The 18933-nt window shown below is 39.9% G+C and overlaps 1 protein-coding gene across 1 annotated transcript in view; it reads right to left on the reverse strand.

Moving 5' to 3' along the window:
- Positions 1-18933, reverse strand: part of rbfox3a (RNA binding fox-1 homolog 3a) — a 483470-nt gene that overhangs the window by 390760 nt on the left and 73777 nt on the right. Inside the window, 1 exon segment of the mRNA XM_063894163.1 lies at positions 2382-2477. The gene's annotated coding sequence lies outside the window, so the exon portion shown is untranslated.

Raw genomic sequence — 18933 nt, forward strand, 5'->3', positions numbered from 1 at the left:
CTCTTCTGTCTTAAATCAACAAAGTCATTGATGTAATACTGCCAACCACTGGCATGGAAGAGTATTTCATTATTGCCAACTGCTACATTGCAGTCACGGACGCTCACCAAAAGCACATTTTTTGCAGCAACTAGATAATATTTTTTGGGCCAGTTAGGTGAAATTGGACATTTCCCAATCACCTGACGATCTCTTGCGGCACACTGGTATGCCACAGCACAGGGGTTGTAAATCACTGGTCTTTTTCTTTCTATGTTAATATATTTTTCAGAGATGTTCAGGGTTTTTAATGGGGGAGCAAATGAAGAGGCAGAGCTGAAAGGTAAAAAACTGAATTAGTGATGGGGGTGTTCCCATTCAGAATCCACCTCAAAGGAACAGAAACAGTGCGAGCACACACACAAACACTCCAGCTCTGAAAGTCTCTTCTTCCCCACCGATGCCTCTAGCCCATCTTTTCCAATTTTTGGTGCGAGAACAACTAAAAGCGTGTCACAACATATCGGACAGCCAACTTATTCTTTGGACAGTTTTTACTAAACTCATCCTGCATCGTCAGCGCTACATGAACCCATCCAGATGGGGAAATCAAATTCATGCAGCACTTTATAACATTCTTCTCTGGTGTCACAAAAAGCCGAAGAAGCAATATTTTGACCCCTTTTTTAATAAGAAACTGACAAAACACATGGAGCAGCACACAAGCCTCCATATCACCCTTCTGTTTCAACTTCTTTTCACTTTGTGTGGTTTCATGGAGAATCCCTACACTTAGTGATGCAAGAGAGGTGATCATTATATATTGTATTCATAAATACAGTATGTGGGCTGCTAATAAGATTAATCCATTGCCAGTTGATGATATTTTTAATACAATTTCATTACTTGGATTTGCATTATTATCACATGTCTTCTATCACACAATACCGGGTTGCTATTTTTGGCTATCACACCAGCGATGGTGCTAGGAAATTAGGTATGCTGAAGCTAAATTAGGAGGGCCTTCACTTTGCAGGATTTTAGGAGATGAGTTGGGAATTTCTTGGACCTTTTAGGAGGGTCGGGGGTCCTTTTCTTTTGTTAACATGTTAAGAGTTAAAAGCTTCAATCTAGTGCATCTTGAGAGCAAAATGAATAGGATTGATCTAACTATGTACGACTTTCAACAGTTTAATGGTAAACACATTTGTCATACAGATGTTAATGGCCCCAGGAAGCTGTAAGGTCGGGGTAAGTGGTGCCATTAAGCTCACAGTTAGAGTCGCACTCATGAATTGTTTATTCATTCCACAATGGGGAAATGTACAACATGTAAATATTAATATGCATCGTTAAACCCCTGCCTGTGTTTCACACTACAACCAGCCAAACCAAGTTTATTCAAGCAATACCAACAGGTGTTCAGTGAATGCACATTAAGTCAACATGTGGTAGAACAAGCAGAAATGCTAACAAACATTTCATTAGTTGTATTGAAGAACTAATTGCTGTCTCTGATCGTTACTGTAGACTGATATTGGCCACATTTTGTATTTTCCTCTTAGGATAACAACAAATTCCCTTGGCAATAATGATAAAGTAATTTAGTAGCTTTAAGGTTTTGGAGGGGATGGTGATTGGGAATAAGCAGAACAACAAGCGGATGCCAGACAGAAGCCTCGATAAAAAGCATTTTAGCATTTATCATAACAGCATGGTATGGCACCTCGAGGCTGATAAGCAAAGCACTCAGAAATGTGTGAAATTGCAGGGAAGGTGATCGAAATTCACGAAATTCAACTGTATTTGACTGTACACAGAAAGGCTAAACATATAACCGCAGATACCTTACAGCCACTTCACTCAGTCTGCTCCAATCTGTTGATTCAGAGACCTGCCAGAACCTTAACACACCATATTTTACCTCCTATGCCTGGCAAACTGGCATTGAACACAGCACTACTACATCAGAAAACACCATTCCATTTGCACCATTGAAGTTTGTATCCAAAGAATGTTGTATGTTTTAATTGTATGCTGTGTTATGCACAGCGAATATACTTTTTCTGTATCCTGCAGAAGCCAAAGACACATATCAAATAAAGTAAATCTAATAATATCTTATATATTGCAATCAGGGCAGGTATTATATCACACTCAATTCTCGGAGATTATTGTAGGAGATCATGGAACGTACTTTACACAGAGAAAGACTGTATTATCCACAGTTACTGATGTTGTGTGTGTGTATTGAACTGAAAAAGGTATGTGTTGTGTTTTCATCTTTTTTGAGATTTACGTCCCACACAAAACAGAAACCGCCGGTGAATGTTAAGACATTGCTGCGATCGGTCTTTGTCAGAAGTATAATAAACTTCACTGTTCAGAACACTGAGTCCTACCTGCTGGGTGAGATGTGGTCTTCCTCTGGCCGGGATGTAGAAGAAATGTGAGGAGCCTCTTTCAGACTGTCAGCATCCCTCCGTCTATCTAACTGTCTGATGGAGAAAGACACACAGAGAAAGACTCTTCAAAGGACTGACCTCATTTATCAAAGTCAACAAACACACATCATCTTTGAGGTAAAACCTGCACAGGTCAAAGCAAGAACACTTGCCAGAAGAACAATTGAAAGTTGAAATGTAGTGCCTTGCTCAAGGACACCAGCATATTTCCCATGAGCCTTTGCCACGGTTAATGCTTTAACCTTTGCAGAGGCGGTCAATATTCAACGGTACTCCATCAATACAAGGTTGGGTCTTAGGGAAACAAAAGGCAGGAAGGTACTGGCAGAGACAAGACACAAAGGTGACTCTGACCTTCATCTCCATCAATTCATCCAGCAACGCATAACTACAGTCTCTCTGCTGGGGGGGGACATCTAGCAACCAGAGTGCTGGAGATGCTGTGTTACTGCACTGTAGCTTCAGGGAGAAGAATTGCAGAAAAATGTATAATTAAAGAGCAGCATCATGACGGGAGTTTGTCTTCAGGGTTTCCTTCTCTGTCTCTATGATCTCTCAGGGTGTCCTCAGGTCCTCACAAAAACTCTTCAGTTATTTAAATGTAAATCTGTAGGGTAGCATGTTCACGATAGCATGTTGCTTCTACAGATGTAACAGATTTACTGAATACCAGGCATCCAACTGTTTCTTCCTGACCAAATATAGAGCTTATTATTATTATTATTATTATTATTATTATTATTATTATTATTATTATTATTATTATTATTATTATTATTATTATGGTAGTTCTGATAAGGTGTTCAGAAATTTCAACAGAAATGAGTGGCAATGATTCAAAAAAATATAAATCATCAAGTATAAATTTGGCACATCCTGGAATGTGTGTTTTTGTCTTTTTTTATTTACATTTAAATATAAAATCTTTGGGTTTGAGTCTCTTGTCAAAAACACATTTGAAGATGTCGACTTGATCAACTTTTTATGAAATATTTATAAAATGGATTGAAAATGTTGTTGCAATCAAAAATATTTCATTGATGATTATGTAAATATTGGGGCTGCACAATATTCTTAAAAGCTGAAATTACAGGTGTTTCTTCCTGCTATATATTGCCATGTGTCACATACAGGAATTGTATTGAAAACTACATTTTTTAGGGTACATTTGAAAGTTAAATGCATCAAACTGGAATACATAGAGTGCAATTAAGAGGTTAAATAAACAATGACGTGCCGTAGAAAACAATTTAACCCTGAAAACATTGGTGAATATATGAATAATGAAAAAACTCCCACTTACAAAGCATTTTTAACTCTGTGTTTCAAGGCTGGTGTGGGAGTGTGTTTGAATGTAATGCTCCTAATGAGCATGTGGCACCTTGAATGGAAGCCTCTCTGAAAGTGCTACATTATGAGTGGTTCTAGCTAAGACTAGAGTGCTAACAACCACACAGGCATCATCTTTAAACCTACAGAGACTGGACACTTAAAATAAATTTAGAAGCATCTTCCTACTCCGTGCCTTAAAGTGTGGACATTCAGAATGGTGAATACACTTCCTTTAAACATGGTAAAACATGAGCAATTGTCATAAGTTTAGGCTAAACTGGAACTGATATATAAAATCCGAAAACTTAAAAGTAAAAATAAACTGATGATGTTTCAGATGTTTTTTTGCGTTGGTGAGTGACAAGAGATAAAAAGACAAAGACACACAAAACCAAGTACATCCATACGTACTCATACATCATATGTGGCATTTAACGACAGCATCTTCATCACCATCTTGTTGTTAATCTCTAATGCAGACACCATAAACCACAATGAGTTCCAACACCTGCCAAGAGCTCTATTGAATTAACTGTCCATCAATCAAAGTGCAGCATGGGTCAGCACACGTGCAGCTTCTATCGGCATACTGTCTCCTATGCTTTGTCAAACACCAAACAGAACGTTTTTCAGCGTTTCCCCTGACCTCACTGATTAATGTAAGACCATAGGTGACATTAGATGAAGTTCATTTCCTGTAACACTACTTATACCTGATCAAGACATCAAGCCACTGTTCTCAATTCCAGATACCCAACCTCCATCTGCCTGAAATCCTCCATTTCCCTTTCTACGTCATTCCTTAGCCACACCCCTTCATCAGCCTACCCCTCCATCCCCCCTTTCCCCCATTCCATCATCCTCACCCACATCCTTTCATCCCTCCACCCATCAAACCTCTAATCCCTTCATCCTATACCATATCCTTCCAACCCCTCAAACATTGACCCATTCATACCTATCTTCCCTCACTCCCTCATCTCTACATGCCCTCATCCTTTCTTCTTCACCCACGTTCCTTCATCCCTTCACCCATCACCCCTTTATACCTTCACCCATTTCTTTCCCCTCATCCCTCTCCTCATCCTTCCATCTCATCCACATCCCTTTATCCCTCCCCATTGACCCTTTCACCCCTTCACCCCTTTTTTCCCCTCTTCCCTTCATTCTCAACCATATCCCTAAAAACATTGAACCCTTATCCCTCCCCTCTTTCTTATCCATTATCCCTTTATGATTGCTGACATCCCTTCAACCATCAACCCATTTATCCCTATACTCCTTTCTTTCCGCTCATCAGTTCATCTCCGCATCCCTTAATACCTCCAACCATGGTCCTCTTTATCCTTTTCACGCCTTCCTTTCCCATCATCTTTTCATCTAATCCACATCCCCTCATCCTTCTACCAATTGTCCCCTTCATCCCTTTTTTCCCATCATCTCTTCATCCTAAACTACATCCCCTGATCCCTCCAAACATCGATCCCCTTTATCCCTCCCCCTTTCTTATCCCTTATCCAGGGACGCTGGAAGTAGGGGTGCTGAGGGTGCTGCAGCACCCCCTGGTGAAGGACTATTGTAACACTGCAACACTGACGTAGTAAATTAATAATTTTTATTTTCAACTTTTTACTTTTCAAAATAAAAACATTAATTTTCTACTTTTACATAACCATGATATTTTTAATTTCCCGTCTCATTTGTTATCAGGCTATTTTAAGAAATGTAGTTGGCTAATTGCTTATGTCTTGTTTTACTTTGTAGTTCTGTGAATGAGCGCAAGAGGAGGATGGCTGTTCATGCTGCAGCTGCAGCTGCTGTTGTGTGTGTGTGAGTGTGTGTGAGTGAGTGAGAGAGAGACGAGAGAGAATGTCGGGTATAACGACAGACCTGGATTTGCCTGTTGGTAAAACAGTAATCAGTTAAGTCGCTCAATAAATGCACTTATTAGGAATAAAGTCTGTGTGTGTCTCAGTAAATGTATACAGTAGGCTATACTACACGCTGGCCATCTGATGTACACAAAACTATTGTAATGTTATGATGACACGACGTGTCGTTATAAGATAGAGCTAATTTAAGTAGCCTATTGTAAGTTGTAGCATAATATTGAATCTAGCTCATTTTTTGCTCCGTTGCGCTGCGTTTGGTGTGACATCATCGTCACCGGGTGACGTCACTCAGCACCCCCAACTCTAAATGACTTCCAACGTCACTGCCCTTATCCCTTCATGATCGCTGACATCCCTTCATCCCTCCATCCATCAACCCCTCTATCTCTTTACTCCTTTCTTTCCGCTCATCCCTTCATCCTCACCCACATCCCTTAATCCCTGTAACCATCAACCCTTTTATCCATTCTCCCCTTTTTTTCCCCTCATCCCTTCATTCTCTACACTCATTAACCTATACATTGGTTTATCCATTCATTCCTTCCTCCCCTCTTTCCTTCAGTTATGCTTTTTAACCATCTCCTCTCTTCCCTTACTATTCATCATGAGCGTACTTATTTCATGTATTATTTTAAGTATTATTCTACGGATTAGGGACCATTAATCAGCACGAGTGGAAATGCACATCGACGGAACCACTACCTCGAGTCTCCCCCTGCCTTGACTTCACAACTTCCAAGACCAGCCCAACAAACGTCATTCATCATCCACCTTCATCTGCCCCTCTACAACCATATATTGTTCCTCCCTCCAATTATGTCACATGCAAGGATGGCCAGCTTATATCAAAACTACCTCTGATTTTTACCTAGTCACTCACAAAAACCCAGACTTTGTTTCTGTAATGTTAAGATGGAATTTGACGTTGATGCCATATGGTTCCAATCTGAAAGAAACATAATTGAAGCCTTCAGTAAAGGCTAAGCAAAATAAACGAGCAGTGAAGTGGACAGATTTTAGTTTTAGGTGTACTTTTAGAGAGGGAGTCTGCCACAAGCAAAACTAGGCAAACTGTCAAACTCAACAAGCTTACAATTACCTTGCCAGGGACTTCACCATGTGAATTAGTATATTTTAAGAAATATCAACTTGAGGACAATGATAATGATGGTGGGCTCAAAATAGCTGTTAAACATCCAGGGTTGCCAACACGTACATGTATTATGCATGCCTATAGTGTGCACATCAGTAATAAGCACACATCTCAGTGCGTAGTTCATGACCCAATAATTTGTTCTCTCTACTGAAGATACAACAATGTATGAACTGGGCTTTTCATACAGCTTTTCAGGAACTGCTTTCATGGCTTTGAAGCTAGTAACAACATAATGGGGTCAAGCCAGCAATACAAAACTGTGCTATTCATGCAATTCTGCTTTTAAGCATTCTTTTTGATTTTGTATACAATCTAGACCAATACCAGCTTTGGTTAATTTAAATGCTGTTTCTTCTTGCCATTACATTTACAAATTGTACATTTAGATGTGGACTTGCTATACAAAATAATCAGTATTTGCATTTACCCATCTGAAAACAACCACTTTGTTAAGGAGAGTTTTTCCATTTTGGAACCTTTGTCTTCGAGACTGACACACAAAACTAGAAGCCCAGAACTGTTTCTCAGAAACTAAGTGTTTTCTGAAAGCGATTCACAGTTAACATTCTGCACATGCCCTTTTACGATTTGAACATTCCCTTGTTATGTGGATAGGCCAGATCATTTTCTCAAAAAATATATTAATTTGCAATTGGTAATTTGAGGAAAGAGGATATCCATCATAATTGACCAAGAACAATCAATTCAACCATGGGATCAACAAAGGTAATCACAGATTAACCTGAAATCATTTTAGTTCCTGAAATGGCTTTCATTGGTGTCACTTCAAAGTAACTTGTGTTACAAAAAACATTCCTACTTTCTACTTTTGGATGTGTTGAGCCATTTTCTCAGGTTGTTCCAGTGTCACAACTATGATAATTCTGACAGCACTTTAGTAGCACAAAACTCTGGTGTATTTCCTTTACCCCGTAGTTAACACCTGTAACTTGTGTCTAAGTGTATACTGCCATTACTGCACATAGAGCACATGTACTTGGCTCTGGTTGTGTTGTGTGTATTGTATTGGGTAAAACTATGTAGAAATGCAGAAAAGAGACATTAGCAGCACAGTATATCTTCTTGTTCCACATATCTCCCTCCATGAAATGATGGTCAGAGAACGACAAGCCCCACTGGCTGCCGGGCTGCAGAGAGACACAAAACTGAAGCCTGGAATTGGAAAGTGTGTGTATGTGTGTGGTGATGTCTCCAAGCCCGGATGGTAATTGTCAGGGTTTGGCAGGGCAATCAGTTCCATGCCACTGAGCGCCACGTCTCGACATGTTCTACAGCAACTCTTGGTACACACACACATACACACACTCACTCCAGACGCCTGACCCCCCACACCTGTTCACTGGTGTGAGACGGAAGTAAGAACCCTGTTCCCCATTGCATTGGCTCAAAGGAACAAAGGAACAACCTCCTACACACACACCCAGACACACACACGGTATGCGTGTCAAGGCTGAAGATGCTCTATCCTCACATAACTTGTGCATTCAAGTTTATTCTCAACACATACTGCCCTAGAAAACAGAGCAATGTAGAATCACACTCAGCTTTCACTTACACTGCATTGCACACATATGAATCATTGCTGTACTGTCAACTGACCGATTGAATAAAGAGAAGAAGCTTCAAACAAAGTGATTAAAGACACCATACCGTACTAACACATACTAATCACAATGCCGCTTCATTGCAACGCTCTTGTATCCAAAGAAAAGTTAAAATTCACTTTGCAACATCATGCCTATCCATACGAAAGCTACACCACTCATGACAGAGTACTACCTCAAGCATAAAAGCACAAACCATATGGCTTTAGCTAGAAAACGCCCAAGAGAGATTGCCAACATGACTCCCAGTGGAACAGTACAGTTCGAGAGCTTCACAGCCTGAAGCACAGGACAGTAAAGGTTCAGTTCCTTTTGTGGTTTCAGACTTGTAAGAGATAAAGGTTAGCTCAGAGGACCTGAGGGGGCCAAGTAAACAATCATGGAATTAGTGGTTTTCTAATATTCTCTGCCGCAAGACAATTCAAAGCCTCATAGAGGTGGAGGATCCTGATTTAAATCCTGCATGTTATTGGAAGCCAGTGACCTCAGAACTGTGTTGATGCTACAACAAAATTAGGGTCCAAGTGAGTAGATTTGCTATAACATTGTAGACTCACTGCAATCTGGTAAAAGCATCTTGGTTTAGGCAAGAACAAAGACCATAACAAAGGTCTAGGCAAGATGACACAAAGGATTGGATTACCATTTCCAATCTGCTGGAAATGTGCATGTATACTTAACCGTAAAAAGTAGCTGGACCGAATAATTGTGATTTGCTTTGTGGTATTGAAGTGAATGATCAATTTGTCATCATTGTTGACTTTGTCATTGAAAACGATATAAAATGATCATGGTGTGATGTGAATTTGATTGATAAATGAGCATTTGCTCTCTAACCAACATAGTCCAGATTGTAGAATATCGGAGTTAAAAAAAATGTGATATATTGATCTGAGTCGCTCTTAATTATTTCCTTGTGGTCAGAGGATTAAACAACATGCAGAGCAAGAAATACCTTCAGACATAAGATTCTTCCTCTCAATATTAAAGGGGATGAAATTCATTATATGGCAGAAACACACATAGACTCAGACTTTTCAGGAGTCAGGAATCATCATTCATAATGGGATCCGGATCCTGTTGACAGCAAATCAGCTGCTGTTAGCTGAATTGTGCCTGACCTTTTGTAAACAGGCGGCCATAATGGAAGTAATGACTCTAAACACAACAGCTTCACCGCTTTGACAGCCAGCACTGTCACCACAGTCAACAGCATCCACATTACGTGCTCATGAGGGTCACCCACTTGTCCTACTACACTACAGAATGTGTAATATACACACACTTATGCCTCTAAGAGGCATAAGTGTGTGTATATTTCTCAACCCACACTCAAACACAAATACAGTTGCAATATGACAGTATACAATGCCTCAGTGGCCTACACATAGCCAGCATCTTATACTCCGTGTGTGCATGTGTGATTTTTTTAATAGCGCCAAGAGTACACAGGACCTAGTTCCAGCATCTAATAACTGTAAGCCTGCGTCAGAGACTGTACTGCACATACAGCACAGGTCAGAGGTTTTACTCCATGGATTAAAAAGATAGCAAATTCTGTGTGAAATTTGCAGAATTCACAGTTAATTTAAATTGTATCATTGTACTTTGTCCCGGTTGTGTTTATATTTCAGAAAATATAGAAAGAATAACAAATATCAGGATATTTTGTTTCTGCAAACACTGTATTATACTGTAATTTGTGTTTTTTAATTTATAATCTGATCCTGAATTGTACAATGACTTATGAATGCAAATGTCAATGTTACTGTTTTTATTGCAATAAAAAAGAACACTATTTATACTCAGATTTGTTGCATATTGTTGTGTGTGTATCAGCTTTCTTAATATTAGATTAAGATTTATAAAACTTGCAATATATTGCCTTTACGAAATATATGGAAATAAATAAAATGGCCAACCTTTATCATAATACGTATTGTGTTTCCACATTCTTGCCAATACGTATGAGAGGTTTGTGTATCAGTGTGTTCTACCAGTCACTGTCACTACTGCTGCAAGCCACTTACTTTGTGAAAACTCCTGCGGTGACTGAACTGTAAGACTGTATCGTTTCCACAAATATTGTCAGAGAACTTCACATGTCAAAATGCATCCATGGCTGTGCTACTGACAGTGAAGTCCTGGAACAATCAAGTGGATGAGAATGCTGTTATCATTACAGTTAGACTTTGGAATATATATGAAAATGCACGCTTCTGAACCTTGCAAGTTTTGTTTAGCAGGACAACCTCCACATATTAACACTAACTCATTAAAATTTGGAGCGAAAATGCAATCACCAGAAGTAAAAACTAACGTTAGGCAATGAACAAACTACGTAACGGTTGAATGGCTGTGCCACACCACCACTATGCTAAAGGCGGCTAATGTTTGAGGTGATGACTCAGCCAAACTGTTGTTTTGATGACACATTGAAGCTTTGGACTTTAAGGAGTGGGGTATTTACTGACAATTTTTATTTTGTATAACAAAAACTACAAGTTTGGACCTTATTTCAGACTGCAAACCACAGACATGTTCAAAAAACCATTGAAGTCCACACAAGGGAACCAGAAGTGCTAAAATGCTAACTCATTTCAACCTCTTCAAGGTTAAGACTCATTCCTTGACAACTGTATTGTGGGTGTTTTATACGCCTGAATGACATCCTTCTTAGAATTGTCTCTATAGGCCTATATTTCATACATGTGATCATTTTTAATGTGCACAATCCTTGCCTTATACCTTTCAAAGTGTAGTGTTTCTCTTATTAGAGCCCTATGCACACCAATTTCACATATTTTGGATCCAGATATGTAATAAATCCTTGAAAGGGAGGACCTACACACCAATTCGAGAAAAGTTATCCTGTATGTTAATGAATAAATTAAGCTAAGGATTAAATATAACCTATTACAGTTTCTCAGTGTCATTAGGCAACATGTTCACACTCTCCCCTCATACATGTGTTCCAGCACATCGCTCTCATAATTAACACAACCGTTCATCAATTACTTTCAAACGCTGGCAGTAGTTTAAACTGTTTCCTCCACGTAATTTATTCTTCCTGTTCTGTAATGCCTCACCCTTTTTCCACAACCCAACATTTTCTCCCTCTCAGTGTTGTTCCTCTCCGCTGTGTTCTGTTAAGCCTTTTTAGTTTGAAAGAGGACAGCCATCCATAGAGGAGCAGTAATTAGGGGACAGGATCTGGCAAGTGACTGTTGAAAGAAAGGAAATGGCATAAAACCAGCTATATGGGAGGAAGGCAGAAAAAAGGAGCTGGGAAAGGGAAGAAAGAGCAGAGAAAAATTAATAATAAAAAGTTAATCCCCTGTGTCCAGGAAAAAAAGAGGCTCTACCCCCCCTCTTTATCTCTTCTTTCTATAAATACCCCACTCTATTTCTTGCTTTGGCTGGACGTTTGGTTTAGACAGCAAAGGAAAGGCAAGGGAAAAGAGAAAAGAAATAAGCAGGCTTGGGGAGATACAGATGACATGTAACGACATAACGATACAATAAATAGGTATTTGATGACAATTACATAAAAAAAAGAAGTAATCAGATTACTGTTCAATTTAAAAAACATTGATTACTAGCAGGATTACAGTACTACAATACATTTTGAAATAAATAAATGTTCTTTGTTTTCTTTTGTATTTATTTTCATTAGTACACTGAAAAAACTGAAACGTTGACTTGTCTAAACATTTCACATAACTATATTAGGTAAACTGAAAGCAATAATATTGAGTTGAATCTAATATGTTTTATTTAAATGTACTAATAATGCTTTGAACTAACCTAATACAGTTATGTGAAATCTGTTGACATTTCAGTTTTGCAGTGTAACGGACAGTAGTCAGGTTACATACTTTTATATTTTGGTACTCATAATAGGTTAGGATTTCTATGACATGTAACTAGTTATTGTAATGGATTACATTTTTGAAGTAACCCTCATAACACTGTAATCAAGGGAGGGAGGAGAGATGAGGGAGATTGTTCCAAGTGAAAGGATGCCAGCCTGTGCATGTCAGCATTTCCTGGCTGGCAAGGAAGCAGCGCCCCAGCCCCCCCCCCTCTGGGTGAGCTGATGAGGCAGGGGGGAGAGGGGGGTGAGGTGGGGAGGTTGGGAGGTTGGGAGGTTGGTGGGGTGGGAACAACAGAGGTCTAGTTACACAGAGTGTGCTAGGCTCAGACCAAAGGGAGCGTCTCGGGCCGATTCAGAACGCTGCCCTGGCACCATGGAGACAACCGGCCTGTCACACACACACACACGCATGTAGACCCTCAAACAAACACACACGCGCAAACGCCAGCACACACACACACGCGCAAACGCCAGCACACACACACACACACACACACACACACACACACACACACACACACACACACACACACACACACACACACACACACACACACACACACACACACACACACACACACACACACGTAGAACCTCAAACAAACACACATGCAAAAACCTGTCCATCCCAATTCCTGCCTGGTGTACCCAGCCTGTCAGCCACGGTGTGTCGGAATATTTATCAGCAGGGAAAACAGCTTGTCCTCGTTGCTGCTGTCATGTATGCCAGAGTGGAGGGAGGGAGAAAGGGGGAGAGCAGGGGACACACAAATAGCGCTGTGTCTGTGTGTGGATGTTACTTGTTGATGTTTTAATAGGATGTGGCACAGTGTGTCATCACTTGATATGAAACAGGCTGATTACTACTAATGATTGACTTCTTGGGACGATAATCTGAAGACACCTCAGCTAACAAGTGTTTTTTTTATTCGACTTAAGATTTAAGTTAACCTTCCTGTAAGCCTTGAGTGAAATTGACCTGTATTCTACGTGCTTTTCATATCAAAAGTATGTTTACATTCCATCTGATTGCCACAAAAATAGCACAACTGAAACCATGCTATGTTCTTTACATGAAACATTAATGATGACTACTTCAATTTAATTATAAGTGATTTATTCAAACTTTTAGTATCATCGGTTTATTCAATTAAAGTTTTTACTTAGGTGTGACACAGAACCGGGTCATCATATGTAGGTTGCAAGTCAATTAGAAGACAAAAGAAACTTTAAAGGGATATCGTGTCTATCACTATGCCTTCCTTATTATATTTTCAATAATTAATATGCACTAAACTTGAAGTCAATTTTCAACCTCTCTTTTTTAACTATAAAACCTTAAACTGGCCAAACTATTTAGGTCACTGGATGTCTGGATGTCTGGTTTACAGAGAACCCAGCTGAGCAAAGAAAAACATCTGTATTTTAAATGTGATTTAATTGATTTGAAGAGATCAAGGGGTTCCTGGGATATTTTGTTCACGAGAATGGGACCAATGGGCAACCTGATTTTAGAGTGTGTTCCTCAAACACATATTCATGGTAATCGACTAAGAAGACAACATGACTGTGTTCTCTTGAGCATTCAACAGATTCACTGTCAGTTGTCATCATGTGACATGTTTAGATCCTCACTTGTCATCAAAGACAAACATTTCACTGTAGTTCGCCGTATATTGCCATATTTGTATTGTGCTTAGCTTTTAAGGTTCTTTGTATATTTAAATTAAAATGTGGTGTAAATACCTGTCTGTAGCATTTTTTCAACCTATTTCTTAGATTGTTTATGTTCCAGACCAAATCAAATATAATAATAATAAGCTTGATTCTGATTCTGAAGAGGAGGAGAATCCTACCTGAACTTAAAGGGTCCCTATTATGTTGAGTTGTTTTCCCTTTCCTGTAGTGTGTTACAGCATACACCTTTTAGTACATGTAAATGGTCTGCAAAGGCTAAAAGCCATGTTTTTCTCCAATCCCCCCTGCCTGCACTTCTATTGGCTAGCGCTCCAACCCATTACACATGACGATACAGGCTAAGGGGCGGGACATATGGCTTACTAATTACAACAGAGGTTGACCATCACAACGGAGCTGGCCAGCTTAACAATCAGAGCAGACTGGGCTCTGGTTTATAATATAAGAAAACATCAAGCCAACAAAGAGCAGTTGGTTTATTTACAACAGCTATGTACTCATTTAGACACGTTTTTTAAGAAAGTGCTGTGTAAAATTAAAGCGATGTTTTGTTTTTTTGTTAGGATTTTGCCAATGCTTTTATCCTTATGCGCTCTGTTAAAAGCTCAATTGGTTTATCTGAGGTTTGTTAAGAAATGTGTACTTATGTAACTGTACAAAAGAACCCGGAAAAAAACAACGGCCACTTTACTCTTTATACTTGAAGATGGCTTCTGTAGCTACATTGTGCCTCAAATTTGGGATCTCACTCTGCAGGTCACATCGGCAGCAGAGCGAGGACAAAATGATTCCTTCTGCTGCTTTGAATTTCCTCAGCCCCCAAACGGAGCAGCACACACGTCTACAGTCATAACAATATTTGGCTATTTTGGTTGATTGCCTTTCATGTGAGCTTCCAGTCCCGGCATGGTGCCTCGTCTGCCTGCAGCTCGCCGGCTTCAAAAGCTGAGCTGACCTCATTTCCCCGTCCTCCTGCTGCGGCGGCCCGCTGCAGATGGTCAGGCATGGGGAGCTGATCGTCACGCTCACAACAACATACCTTTGTTCCATTCACCTCCGCTCTTTGACGGCCAGTTAGGCAGCCTGTGTCCGTGTGTGTGTGTCCGTGTGTGTGTGTGTGTGTGTGTGTGTGTGTGTGTGTGTGTGTGTGTGTGTGTGTGTGTGTGTGTGTGTGTGTGTGTGTGTGTGTGTGTGGGGGGCAGGAAGATGAAACTGTAACACAGTTGTGTGTTCGCTTGAAATTTGGTTTGTTACCGTAACAAACAGGGCTGCTGTAAAAAAAAGGACAGGGGTGAAGAGAAGTTTATGGGGCGTAGAGTCGGTCGGAAGAACACACTGTTGCTCTTGTGTGAAAGTTCACTGAAGGATAGGAGACAAATACTAAAAAAACAGGATGAAAAACGCAAATGTTGATGTAAATTTGATCCTATGTGCTCTCCATTATCCTTGAAATGTAAAAATAGCTCTGGTACAATTGCTCATCTCTCTGGTCGTGCCCTTAAATTGTATCTTTCGGTCAGATGTCTTGGTTTTCAAAGCAAATTGAAAAGGTGTTTTGGATAGATAGCAATATCATTTTGTTCTGGGATTAGACAATAATTATGAACGTAAACCTCAGGATTCTTAACCCTTGTGTTGTCTTCCTATCAACTTTGAAGATTCAACTTTATTGTCATTGCACAGAGTACAAGTACTAGGACAATGAAATGCGGTCTCTGCATTTGACCCATTAGTGTTAGGAGCAGTGGGCTGCCATTATGTACGGCGCCCGGGGAGCAGTGTAGGTAACCAGTGTCTTGCTCAGGGACACCAAGGTGGCACTTGGTCTTTCGGGGACTTGAACTGGTGACCTTCCAGTTCCCAGGCCAAGCCCCTATGCACTTCGCCACCACCGCACCTATCAACTTTGGAACTTCCCGTTTGACTATTTACGAAGCATACACATATAGTATAAATAATCACCCAAATCTATGTTACACCTTTTAAGGCAAATTTCTTCCTAATTATTACCACAAGTTTAACTCTTCTTTTTGAATTGTATGGTCAATAGATCTCATTTATGCAAAATTGAACTTATACATACTTGTGATGTTATACAAATTGACCCCAGAAGACCAAAGATGCTATATTTCTGGATAAAACTCAAAACCTTAGGAAAGAAATCATAATCATTTTGTCTTGGAAAAACATAGTGTACAAGCAAACGTCTTTTTTTCTGGCACTTAGTTAAAATAAAACTTTATACCGATATAAATACATTAGGGAATGGCTCAAATCTGACCCAAGGACAACAGGAAGGGTAAAATGTATTATATGCTGCACAAATGTACAAAAAAGGTTGGATGTAGACCGCACCATATTTTGGCGTGCTGCATGAAATTGCTTTTTGGTTTTCAACAGATCATATCATTTTCATTGTTATTTATTTTATGAAATCGGCTAAATGCAGTAGGTCGACACCTGAGTTACTATGCAAAAAAATGTGTGTATACTTACATTTTCATGAGTTTATCTAAGACAGCATTTCAATTTATGGAAACATTTTAATCTTTTAACATTTATTAGTTGAACCTCTATGTTCATGAAGTAGTGTGTGTGAGTTTAACTGTGTGTATTAAACAAAAATGGAAGATTTTCTGTCAGCTCAGATTTTATTAAACACTTTTTTAAACTGTAGTATGTTCTCATGTGTTTCAGTGTTGGTGTATAGGCTGCTGCCTGAATATGCTTCGTGAAAGGAAGGTTTTCCTATCAATAAAATCATTTTTGAACCTAAATATCTTGGTTTCTTCTTTTTATAAGGTCAAATTGTTTTGTTGTAATCCACTTCAAAACTGATATTTCTTCTTCTCCTTCGTATTTATTTGCATTGCATTTGATATTGACATCATCCAGAGGTAATGGAAAGTAATCAGAATACATGTATTTTACATTGTGATACTTAGAATAAGTTATGGATTCAAAAAAATGTTTTTCAGGTAACTTGTATAGTGGATATGGAATACATTTTTAAAGTAACTCCCCTTACCCTGGTTACAGTTTCTCACAAAAGTGAGTACACCCCTCACATTTTTGTAATTTTTTTATTATCTCTTTTCTTGGGACAACACTGAAGATACACTTTGATCCAATGTAAAGTAGTCAGTGTACAGTTTGTATAACAGTGTAAATTTGCTGTGCCCTCAAAATAACTCAACACACAGCCATTAATGTCTAAACCACTGGCAACAGAAGTGAGTACACCCCTAAGTGAAAATGGCCAAATTGTGCCCACAGTGTCAATATTTGGTGTGGCCACCATTATTTTCCAGAACTGCCTTAACTCTCTTGGGCATAGAGTTCACTAGAGCTTCACAGGTTGCCACTGGAATCCTCTTCCACTCCTCCATGACGACTTCACAGAGCTGGTGGATGTTAGAGACCTTGCTCTCCTCCTCCTTCCGTTTGAGGATCCCCCACAGATGCTCAATAGGGTTTAGGTCTGGAGACATGCTTGGCCACTCCATCACCTTTACCCTCAGTTTCTTTAGCAAGGCAGTGGTCATCTTGGAGGTGTGTTTGGGGTCGTTATCATGTTGGAATACTGCCCTGCGGCCCATTTTCCGAAGGGAGGGGATCATGCTCGGCTTCAGTATGTCACAGTACATGTTGGCACTCACAGTTCCCTCAATGAACTGCAGCTCCCCACCGCTGGCAGCACTCATGCAGCCCCAAACCATGACACTCCCACCACCATGCTTGACTGTAGGAAAGACACACTTGTCTTTGTACTTCTCACATGGTCGCCGCCACACACGCTTGACACCATCTGAACCAAACAAGTGTATCTTGGTCTCATCAGACCACAGGACATGGTTCCAGTAATCCTTGTCCTTAGTCTGCTTGTGCTCAGCAAACTGTTTGCAGGCTTTATTGTGCATCATCTTTAGAAGAGGCTTCTTCCTGGGACGACAGCCATGCAGAACAATTTGATACAGTGTGCGGTGTATGGTCTGAGCACTGACAGACTGACCCCCCACCCCTTTAACCTCTGCAACAATGCTGGCAGCAGTCATACGTGTATTTTCAAGAGACAACCTCTGGATATGACGCTGAGCACGTGCACTCAACTTCTTTGGTGGACCATGGCGAGGTCTGTTCTGAGTGGAACCTGTCCTGTTAAACCGCTGTATGGTCTTGGCCCCCGTGCTGCAGCTCAGTTTCAGGATGTTGGCAACCTTCTTAGCCTAGGCCATCTTTATGTAGAGCAACAGTTCTTTTTTGCAGATCCTCAGAGTTATTTGCCATGAGGTGCCATGTTGAACTTCCAGTGACCAGTATGAGAGAGTGTGAGAGCGATAACACCAAATTTAACACACCTGCTCCCCATACACACCTGAGACCTTGTAACACTAACGAGTCACATGACACCAGGGAGGGAAAATGGCGAATTGGGCAAAATCTGGCCATTTTCACTTAGGGGTGTACTCACTTTTGTTGCCAGTGGTTTAGACATTAATGGCTGTGTGTTGAGTTATTTTGAGGGCACCGCAAATTTACACTGTAATACAAGCTGTACACTGACTACCTTACATTGGATCAAAGTGTCATATCTTCAGTGTTGTCCCAAGAAAAGATATAGTAAAATATTTACAGAAATGTGAGGGGTGTACTCACTTTTGTGAGATACTGCATATACAGTGGGGCAAAAAAGTATTTAGTCAGCCACCAATTGTGCAAGTTCTCCCATTTAAAAAGATGAGAGAGGCCTGTAATTTTTATCATAGGTACACTTCAACTATGAGAGACAGAATGAGAAAAAAAAATCCAGGAAATCACATTGTAGGATTTTTAATGAATTAATTGGTAAATTCCTCAGTAAAACAAGTATTTGGTCACCTACAAACAAGCAAGATTTCTGGCTCTCACA

Source organism: Eleginops maclovinus, chromosome 10, assembly GCF_036324505.1.
Source record: "Eleginops maclovinus isolate JMC-PN-2008 ecotype Puerto Natales chromosome 10, JC_Emac_rtc_rv5, whole genome shotgun sequence".
Lineage (NCBI taxonomy): Eukaryota > Metazoa > Chordata > Actinopteri > Perciformes > Eleginopidae > Eleginops > Eleginops maclovinus.